We start from the raw sequence: 9,491 nt of genomic DNA on the forward strand, positions 1-9,491 counted from the left end.
AGATGAGCACTTCTGATCAGGAAAATGGGCTGGGTGGGTACCTAGGGAACTTGACTTTGAAGACTTTTGAGGATGTTACTTATTTTGCTGTGGGTGACTCTGACTTTATGCCCAGATCAGCTTATTAAACCAAAGGTCTTGAATGCAAAAGAATCCTGTAGTGAATTATTTTGCAATGCAAATATTCAAATAATTTACTTTTTCCAAAATTCAGATTTCTATGCTTCCCCCTCCCTCTGCAGAGTATGACCGTGTGGTATAGTATTAGACATCAATAAGAGTTTATCTCTTATCGATCACTTCCTCCATGTTACGCACTATCATAAGCACTTTATTGATGTAATAATTCACTAATTTCCTATGTAACCCTATGAGATAGGGAGTGAGGTATATTGCTATTGCTACATTTGGCCTTGGACAAATTACTTTCCTGAGCCTTAATTTCCTCATTTATTAATTGAGTGTGACCATCCCTACATCATAGAGTCTTTGTACGGATTGAATGAAAAAATGCTCATAGCAAGTGCTAATGAACATATATAAAGAGACAGTGTGTATGTGGTTAATAAACATATAGACAGTGCATATGTACTCATTTATGTGTATACATGTGCATATATAGATATATACGTGGAAATTTGGGAGACTCAGGTCATAGCAGAGTGTTCTGGGTAGAAGCTATGCTGTCTGCAGGTTCCTCCTTAGCAGAATGTGGGAGGAGGCATGGGAAGCCAGCCTGGTCCTTGGGCAGTCAACTTCAAATGTCCTAGGATGAAAGGGTTTGCTATTGAGGTTTGGTGCCAAAGGAGCAGAAAACATGTCTGGGCATTGCCTAGGGTCCCTCTTGGGCTGTTATTCAGGGTGCCACCATGCCCAATCTTGTAGCTCCCAGCTGCTCCAGCTCAGCTCTGCTCCCCCTTAGCTAGCCAGCACAATGTTCCATGTAATGGGAGGTAGGGTGACCAGCCATCCAGGTTTGCCCAGGACTAATGGGCTTCCTGAGATGGGGGCCTTTCAGGGCTATGGCTAAGAGAGTTCCAAGCAAGTTGGGATGAATTGACAACCTCAGGAAAAACTTTTGGGCAGTGGAATGATATTCAGAGACTCTGTGCTCCTCCTGGAATGTCCTTTCTCCCCAGTTAGGCTGACCTCATCCTTCCCCAGTCTCCTTCCTCTAGGCCTTCACAGTTGCCCTTTGATCTGCTACACTTCTTGTGGATTGGCTATCTGCTTCTGTCTTCCCGAGAGTTCCTCAAACTCCTTGCAGTACTTGTTTCCCAGTAAAATTTTTATTTAAACATATACAAAGATAGAAAAAAATTATCAATGAACCCCATATGTATCCACAATCCAGTTACAAAAATGATCTGGGCTTATTGTTTTCCAATTGTCTCTATCTTTTGCTTTTTTTTTTTTTTTCCCCTGAGTATTTTGGTCAGGGTGGGTCTGATTATGTAGCACAGGTTGACTGACTCACAGTCCTCCTGCCTCCACCTCCCAAGCTCTGGGATAACAGGAATGTACCATAATGCTCTGCTTTTTTCTTTTCTTTTAATTTTAAAACAAATGTCAGACACCACTTCTTCAGTAAATCCTTGCAAAAAGAGATGTGTATCTCTAACAAAGAACTTCTTTCTTCTTTTTAAAAACACTAACCACAATGCCATCATAATCATACATGAAAATTTAAACATTCTTTAATCTTAATACCCATCCCACACTCTTATTTCCATCTATGTCCCAGGAACTACCTTTTTGTAGCTAGATCTAAACCTGATCTAGCTGAGTTCTTGGTCGCTCTGTTTCCCAACTTCTCACCTGTAGGAGCCTCTGCCTCCTTTGCTCATACCATTTATTTATGGAGATACCAGGTCTTTTGACTTAGGGAACTTCCCACATTCTTGAATGAAAAAAAAAACACCTTATTTTTTAAATTGACAAATACAAATTATATGTCTATTTATTAATGTTTTGAAATATGCGTACATGGTAGAATGGCTAAATTGTACTAATTAATTACTTCATGTACTTACCATCTTCCCCACATTCTGGATTTGGCCATTTGCTTCCTCATGTGGCACTTACTATTTTCCTCTATTCTGCTGTAGACGCAGATTCTAGCCTGCTGCCTTGGTTCTGAAGAGGTGCCCATGGATGGTGAATAAATGACCACATGATCATTCAAAACTGCACACCTTGCAGTGTGTGCAGGCTTTTGCCTGTGTACCACTCCATCCTCACAGAAGCCCTGTGACACAGACAGGACTGCATTTGACATCTGCTTCTCTTCTGTGACACTGGAACAGGTCACCAAGACTAAGACTGGGAATGCAGGGATCATTTTCATGCCTTGGGGGCCTCTCCAAAGCATGAGCTACAGACATGCGTCCTCTTTAGAGGAAGAGGCAGTCTGAAGCGCTGTTTGACAGACCTTGGTGTCTCTGGGCAGCCCATTCCTGGGAATGAGGCAATGAGTATGGACAGGAGCCTGGGGCTGGGTGCGAGCTAGAAAGGGGTGCCTCCGGGCAGCGCCATGGAGCCGGTGATGACACTCCTGGCTCTCACACTGCTCTGATATCTGAACATTGTAGGATAACACTCATTCTCTTTGCGAAACCCGGGAAAAGAACAAATGTGTCCAGAGGGATACCAGCTCCCACTCCACCCTCTTTTTAAGCTCCTTTTCTTGTCCCTCTCCTTCTCTCTCCCTCTTCCTTCTTGTTAGTTTCTGCCTCACACGCCTGACAATTCTTAAGATGTCCTGATTTCCCAGGGAGAGACTCCTGGAATAAGACCCTGCTCTTTCTTAGTAGTTACTAATTGAGCTGACGGTGCGAGAGTTGCCAGCCAGACCCTGCCTGGGGAGTACGGAGCGCTAAGTGGGAATGGGGATTTTATAACTCCGGGGTGGGGATGGGGAGGCTGCGGATCTGAAGAATGAAGGGACTTGTGGAATTTATAAGGAAGGGGCGGGAGAGCCGGTCACTTTTTTGGGGGATTGTAGTCCCGAGGACGATTATCTGCCAGGACCTGTCCTGTATGCTCGGTGTCAGCCCAGCGAAAGGTCTGAGGCTGGGCGGGGTGTGGCCAGAGGGCGGAGGTGGCCCGCTCCTGGGGTGCGGCTGCCATCTAGTGGTTAAGTTTTAGATGCTTACCAAGTGTTCTGTCTAGCCTAGCCTGGTAATTGACACTGGACTTGAAATTAGAAAACCCAATTGCTGGTAAATACACTCTCACAAAATATTCCTCACCATTTCAAGATTTCAGAGATTTAAGACTTTCTACCTATGAATTATTTAAAAGATTCATGTGTTCCTGTACTTATCTCTCTACCCATCACCAATTGGTAATTATCAATTGTGAAGCTATTATGTCAGGCATTGTTTCAGGCTAGGCTCTGGGAATAAAGAGAGACGTCCTCAATGAACTCTATCATTTGTGGAAACAAAGAGGCAACTAAACAACGGCTCCAATCCAGAAAGAAAAACTCCTCAATACAAATCCGCCTGTACTATGATGTGGAGAATACAGTGGAGAACTAGCACTGGTAGCAAGTGGAGTGGAGCAGTGAAGCTTTCTGAAGGAGATGATGGGTAAGATGAGCCTTGAAGGGCATGTGGGAACAAGAAAAAAGGATGATGAGGGAGATGGAGGCAAAAGGCAGATGGTGGAAAGATTGGAGGTGATGGAGCTGTTAAAGTCTATGGAGCCCAAAGAGGCTGTGGTGGTGAAGTTGGAGGAGATGGAGGTAGAAATGGTCTGAGGTTAACATAGCATTGGCTCTTTGGAGCACTGGGGGACAATATATTTGCAAAAAAGAACAGTGTTAGGATGCCTCCCCCAAAACAAAACAAAAACAAAAACAAAACAAAACTCTGAACCAGGATCTTAGGCATGGAAAGACTCTGGACTTTGGTAACTTCTCAAAGTGCTATGGGTACAAGGACCAGTCAGAGACCACAGGAGTTTGGTCAAAGAAGAAGTAACCAGAAGTGACAGGCAGAGTCCAGAGGGTTGCAGAGAAATGGAGTGGAGGGCTAATTATCTAGCCCTGGAAACAACTTATCTCCAATCTATTTTGCAGGAGATGATCCCATCATCGTTTAAGACCTCAAAAGAATGTTTCTGTAACTTTCAGTAGAAAGAAATGTGTCCAGCCTCTCTCAGAACTCCAAATACCATACTGTAGTGGCAGGCGCAGGCTTTATTGAGCCACTAAACCAAAACACTAAAATATTCTATGAACTTTCCTTTAGGACAATGGTTCAGTACTGTGGAATGATTTCTTTGCTGATTTATCCCAAAACAAGAACTGGAACCATGATTTCTTGTAGATTCTACCACCAGTAGACATAGTCAGGGCTGGCAAGTTGCAAGTAGGTTTTGATGAAAAGTTAAAACACCTTTGACATCTCTAATTGTATTCGGGATGGGAGAAGGATGAGCACATAATTATAATTAATAGGAACATTTTCTTTTAGTGGGAGTGGCATATAAGAAAATTATGAGTTCTTCTCTGATCAGTCCACAAAGCCTTCCCTGAAGCTGTGACTGTTGAGTGATCTTTGTTGTAATACAGTTTTCCCTGAGTCAGATTCGTTAAAAAAAAAATGGCTGCCTTTAAACCCAATCCAAGGAAATGTAGTTTGTCGAATAGAACAATTTATGGCTCTGATTTGTCCACATGTTTCCTTCCCTTCTTGTCACCATCCAGGGTGAGACATTTCACCCCTGCTTCCCCAGGAAACTTCTGTATGGTAACTCAGGCCATGTACTCCCTGATCATTCAGACTAGTGGGAAGGATAAGCATGAAACAGGCTATTATGCCAGTAATTCTTTTGATGAGGACTAGAAAGAAAAAGTACAGGAACTAGGAATAAGGGGTGTTGACTTTGTTTTGGGGATCAGGGAGATTTCCCAGAGGGTAGAGTATTTCACTAAAGAGCTCCAAACTGAGAGGATACCATATACCAAGACCCAGCGACTGGAGGAGCCTGACTGAATTGAAGGGTAGTTAGCAGGAGGGCAGAAAACCAAGCAAGAACAGCTCAGGATGAAGCTGGAGTCCTAAGCAGGGACCAGACCTTGCTGTACCTTGTAGTCTATGGTAAGCCATGAGAGAGTCTTAATAAATTTTAGCTTTCATGCATGAGTGAATGAAATGTCAAAGAGATGCCCGTCCTTAGATAGCCTTCTGTGAGCTTCATGATAGCTATACAGTTGTGACAACATTCCATAAGGGTGAAGTAGAGGATATTCCTAGGTAAGTTCAGGAGGAAGGAGGAATGGGCAAGGACTGATTGAATACTGCTTGATGGATTCCAGATTCCATAGGTGGAGGAAGCCTGTGTTAGATGTCTTATGTCTTATTCTACCATGTCTATGGTAGGATAAAGAGGCAGGTACAGGCCTGTAATCCACCTATCTCCCAAACTCTGGTTCCCTGCCTTACTTTCTGGAAGTATCAACTTCAGAATGCAAGTCAGTGGAAACCCACAGACAAAACTGGCAAAGAGGACTCATGTCTAATGAGATCAAGAGTTAGCCTGCACTGCACTGGAGGTGTGGCTCAAGCATCAGAGTGCCTGCTTTGCAACTGTGAAGCCCTGAGTTCAAACCCTAGTCTTAACCCCAAAAAGTAGCCCACATGTCATGTTGACACATGGTTCAAGATGACATGACGAGCTTCAAGAAGAGTCAGCTACAGTTTGGATCTGGTTTGTCCCCTAAGGGTTCAAGTGCTAGGAGCTTGGGTCCCAGCCTGGAAGTGTTAAGAGGTAGGACCTGGTGGGAGGTCTTTAAGATTTTGGGAGTATGATCCTCAGGAGGGATTAAGGTAGTTCTCATTGAACCCCAATTAGTTCTCATGAAAGGGTTGTTATAAAAAAAGGAAGACTGGCTACTCTGTGTTCTCTCTGACTTTCTGTTACACTATGCTCTTTCTCTCTCACACATGCTCCTACCATGATACCTTCTGCCAACAGGACACACTAGAGGCTGAATTAATGGGGGCACCTGGTCTTGGACTTTCAGCCTCTAAAACTATGAGCCAAACAAGTCTCTTTTCTTTGTAAAGTACCCAGCCTCAGGTATTTTACTATAACAATGGACAACAAACAAATACAGTTGACCTTTCTCCAGTAAAGCTCCCAGGACAGTGGTGAGGGTTTGGGGACTCTGTGCTGGGGAGACCATGCTGTGCTCCCTTCTTGGAGCACCTGGAGCTGTCTCATCAGCAGGCTCCTCTCTGCATATCAGCCAGTAGATCCTGCACATGTAGGAATCATTCCCAGACCATTTCTGCGGCAAAGATTTCTAAGGTTCATCCACCAGCCCCTTTCCCTTTCTAACATGTGATTTCGTTTGGGCAGAAGTATTTCTATATTTGGTGAAATAGTATAGGCTGAACCAAGAAAAAGTGGCTGAGCATTTATCTTATGTTCTCCTAATAACCACTGTCAGATATTCAGTTTGCCAAGGTGGTTCTTTTCTCCTTGATTCCTCAGGGACCCATCTTGAGGCTCTGCCCTCTCCTAGAGCCTTGTCATTATTGTCTACATTGAGCTGACCCAGCGAGAAAAGTCAAGCTGGGAAGGAAAAATATTTAAAGATATAGATCCCTTTGACCAAACCTCCCTTTGGCTAAACCTCACTTCTCTTCACACTCTATTGGAGAGCTCTGAGTCTCATGGCCACTGCAAGGCAGATGGGAAATGTACTCTAGCTGTGTGCTTAGAGAGAACAGCAAATAGCTTTTGTTGGAAAATCATCAGTGTCTGCCACAATGTTGACCAACCCAGTCTTTCATAGTCTCCCTTTTTATTAGTTATCTATTGCTATGTGACAAAATATCCCTCAACTGATTATGTTAGCACAATAAAAATTTATTATCTCATATAATTTCTATGAGCTAAGAATTTGGGAACATTTAGCTGAAAGTTTCAGGCTCAGGGTCACTGTGGTGCTGATGTTTGCCAGGGCTTCCTGTTCTCTGGTGGCTCACTGGAGCTGGGTATATGCTGTAAGGTGGCTCACGCTAGCTCCAAAGGAAGCCGCGGGAGTTAATGTTAGCTCTTGGCAGGGGACTCTGTTCCTCCACATAGGAACCTCTCCACAGGGCTGCTACAGCATGGCTGCTTGCTTCTCCCAGAATGAATGGTCCTATAGAGAAGCCATGACGCCATTTATCATCTAGTCTAAGTCACGCACTGTCATTTCTGCCACATCCTACTCATTAGAAACATAGCTAAGTACAGTGTGTACATAGGGAGAAAAATTAACTCTACTTGTCAGAAGGAAGAGTATTCAAGAATTTGTGGGTACATTTCAAAATTACCATACTCTTTTCTGTTTTTTTTTTTTTTTGCAATACTGGTGTTTTGCACTCAAGGCTTTGTGCTTAATGGGCAACTGCTTTAGCTCTTGAGCCATGGCTCCAGTCTGTTTTTGCTTTAGCTATTTTTTTGGATAGGGTCTGACATTTTTACCTTGGGCTAGCCTCAGACTGTGATGTGATCTCTGCCTCCTGCCTAGCTAGAAACACAGGCATGTGCCACCATGCTTGGATCTAAAATTACCATTCTCTTAAAGAAAAGTGTGGTATGAGACATAGTTCAAAGTGATGGAATAGCACAAGAAGATACAGATAGGACTTCTAAGCTCCTTAAATGCCTCACTCGTTTGCTCTCTTATTCTATTTTTCTGCTGCTATAACTGAATGCCACAGACAGTGTAGTTTATAAAGAAAAGAGAGGTATTTGGTTTACAGTTCTGGAGGCTGGGAAGTCTAAGAGTATGGTGTTGACACCTGATGAGGGTTTCCATGCTGTGTCATACATGGCTGGGATAAGTGAGCATGTGCAAGTCAGAGAGTAAATCAGCCAAACTGCATCCTTTCATTGATCCTCAGCTCACAGGATAACACCTTAAACTATTCACAAGGGTGAAGCCCTCATGATCCAGTCAGTACCCCTCTTGGTACTGTAACAATGGCAACTAAATTTCAGCCAGCATGAGTTTTGGAGGAGACTTTTAATAACAACATTTTCCCTTTCCACTTTCTTCTCTCTCACTCTTCGCACTGTGAGTGTGACTTCTATTGCTGCAGTGGACAGTAGAGGGCAAGAAGGCAATCTTAGGATGGAATTAAACAGCAAAGAGAGGGAAAAGAGGAAAATAAATGGAGTTTTGGACATTGATGATATTATAGAGCCACTCTGGTGGCTTTGCTGGGCTTTCTACTTCTGGGCAAAACTATGGGAAAATTGAATCATTATCTGAATCAGACCAGTATATATATATATATATATATATATTGTGTGTGTATGTGGTGGGGATTCTGTTACTTAACCTAATTGGTGCAACTCTCTGGGCCAGGTAGTCTTGTGCTCTGGGGAAATAATTCTGAATGAGATAAGGTCACTGTCCTCAAGGGCAACAGATGTAGATTCTGGGTAGGATAAAGGGGACACTTTCTCACACAGCACTAACACTCACACAAGGTTGTGCAAGAACCTCACCAAGTGGAGTAGAAACCCCATGAAACTGTGACTTTGGTCTACTGTATCTACTGCTTTATTGTGTACTTAGAGCAGAATCAAAGGAACTCAAATTGCATGTATTCAATGAATGAAATGGAAGTAGAGCTTGTCTTCAAGTTAAAAGAAAATGTCTCTGTAAGGGAGATGAGGAGGAGGATCTTCTTGGATTTGGAGTCAGGTTGGAGAACGAAGCTGGTTGGATAGGACTCTTAGGAACTGTGCTCAACAGAACTAGCCAAACTGGGTGGCACATGTTGTACAGTGATCTTTATTTGCTTTTTTTTTTCTGTATATTGAGACAGGGTCTTGCTCTATAGCCCAGGCTGGCCTTGAACTCTTGATCCTTCCAGCTCAGTCTCTTGAGCACTAGGATTACAGATGTGCACCACCACGCCCAGCAGGTGCAATTATCTTTCAATTGCTATCAAAATGTACAGAGTTTTTGGTGGCATTGATTACTGGAGGCTCTGGGTATTCAATTTGGCTGAAAAATGCCTCTCCCAAAAGTCAGAAGAGCAATTAAGGACAGTGTGGTGAGAGTACTAACCCATTTAATTAATGAGGTCATTTGTTTTGCTGAAACTGTTGACAAGGCCTTTGTGGAGGACTGGCTGAAATGCATTATAACCCCAAAGGATGGATAGTTTCTCTTTAGTTCATATAAAGTCTCCATCCTATTCTACAGAGCCCTTCGCCAATTTTAATTGACATTTGCTTGTCCTTTCACACTAATTTCTCTGTGGGCCTCTTTGACTCAAGTCGTCCTCCCTTGCAAGGCTCTCAAAATGGATTAGACAACTTCAACCAGTATCTGTAGTATCCTAGACTACTGTCCTAAGAATAACGATGGAACTTAATGGCGATGATGTCTTGCTTTTTCCCCGTAACACTGGAACCTGGCTGCTGCATTTGCCAAGCTGATGATTTTCATGTTTTCTGTCTATTTCTGT

Source organism: Castor canadensis, chromosome 11, assembly GCF_047511655.1.
Source record: "Castor canadensis chromosome 11, mCasCan1.hap1v2, whole genome shotgun sequence".
Lineage (NCBI taxonomy): Eukaryota > Metazoa > Chordata > Mammalia > Rodentia > Castoridae > Castor > Castor canadensis.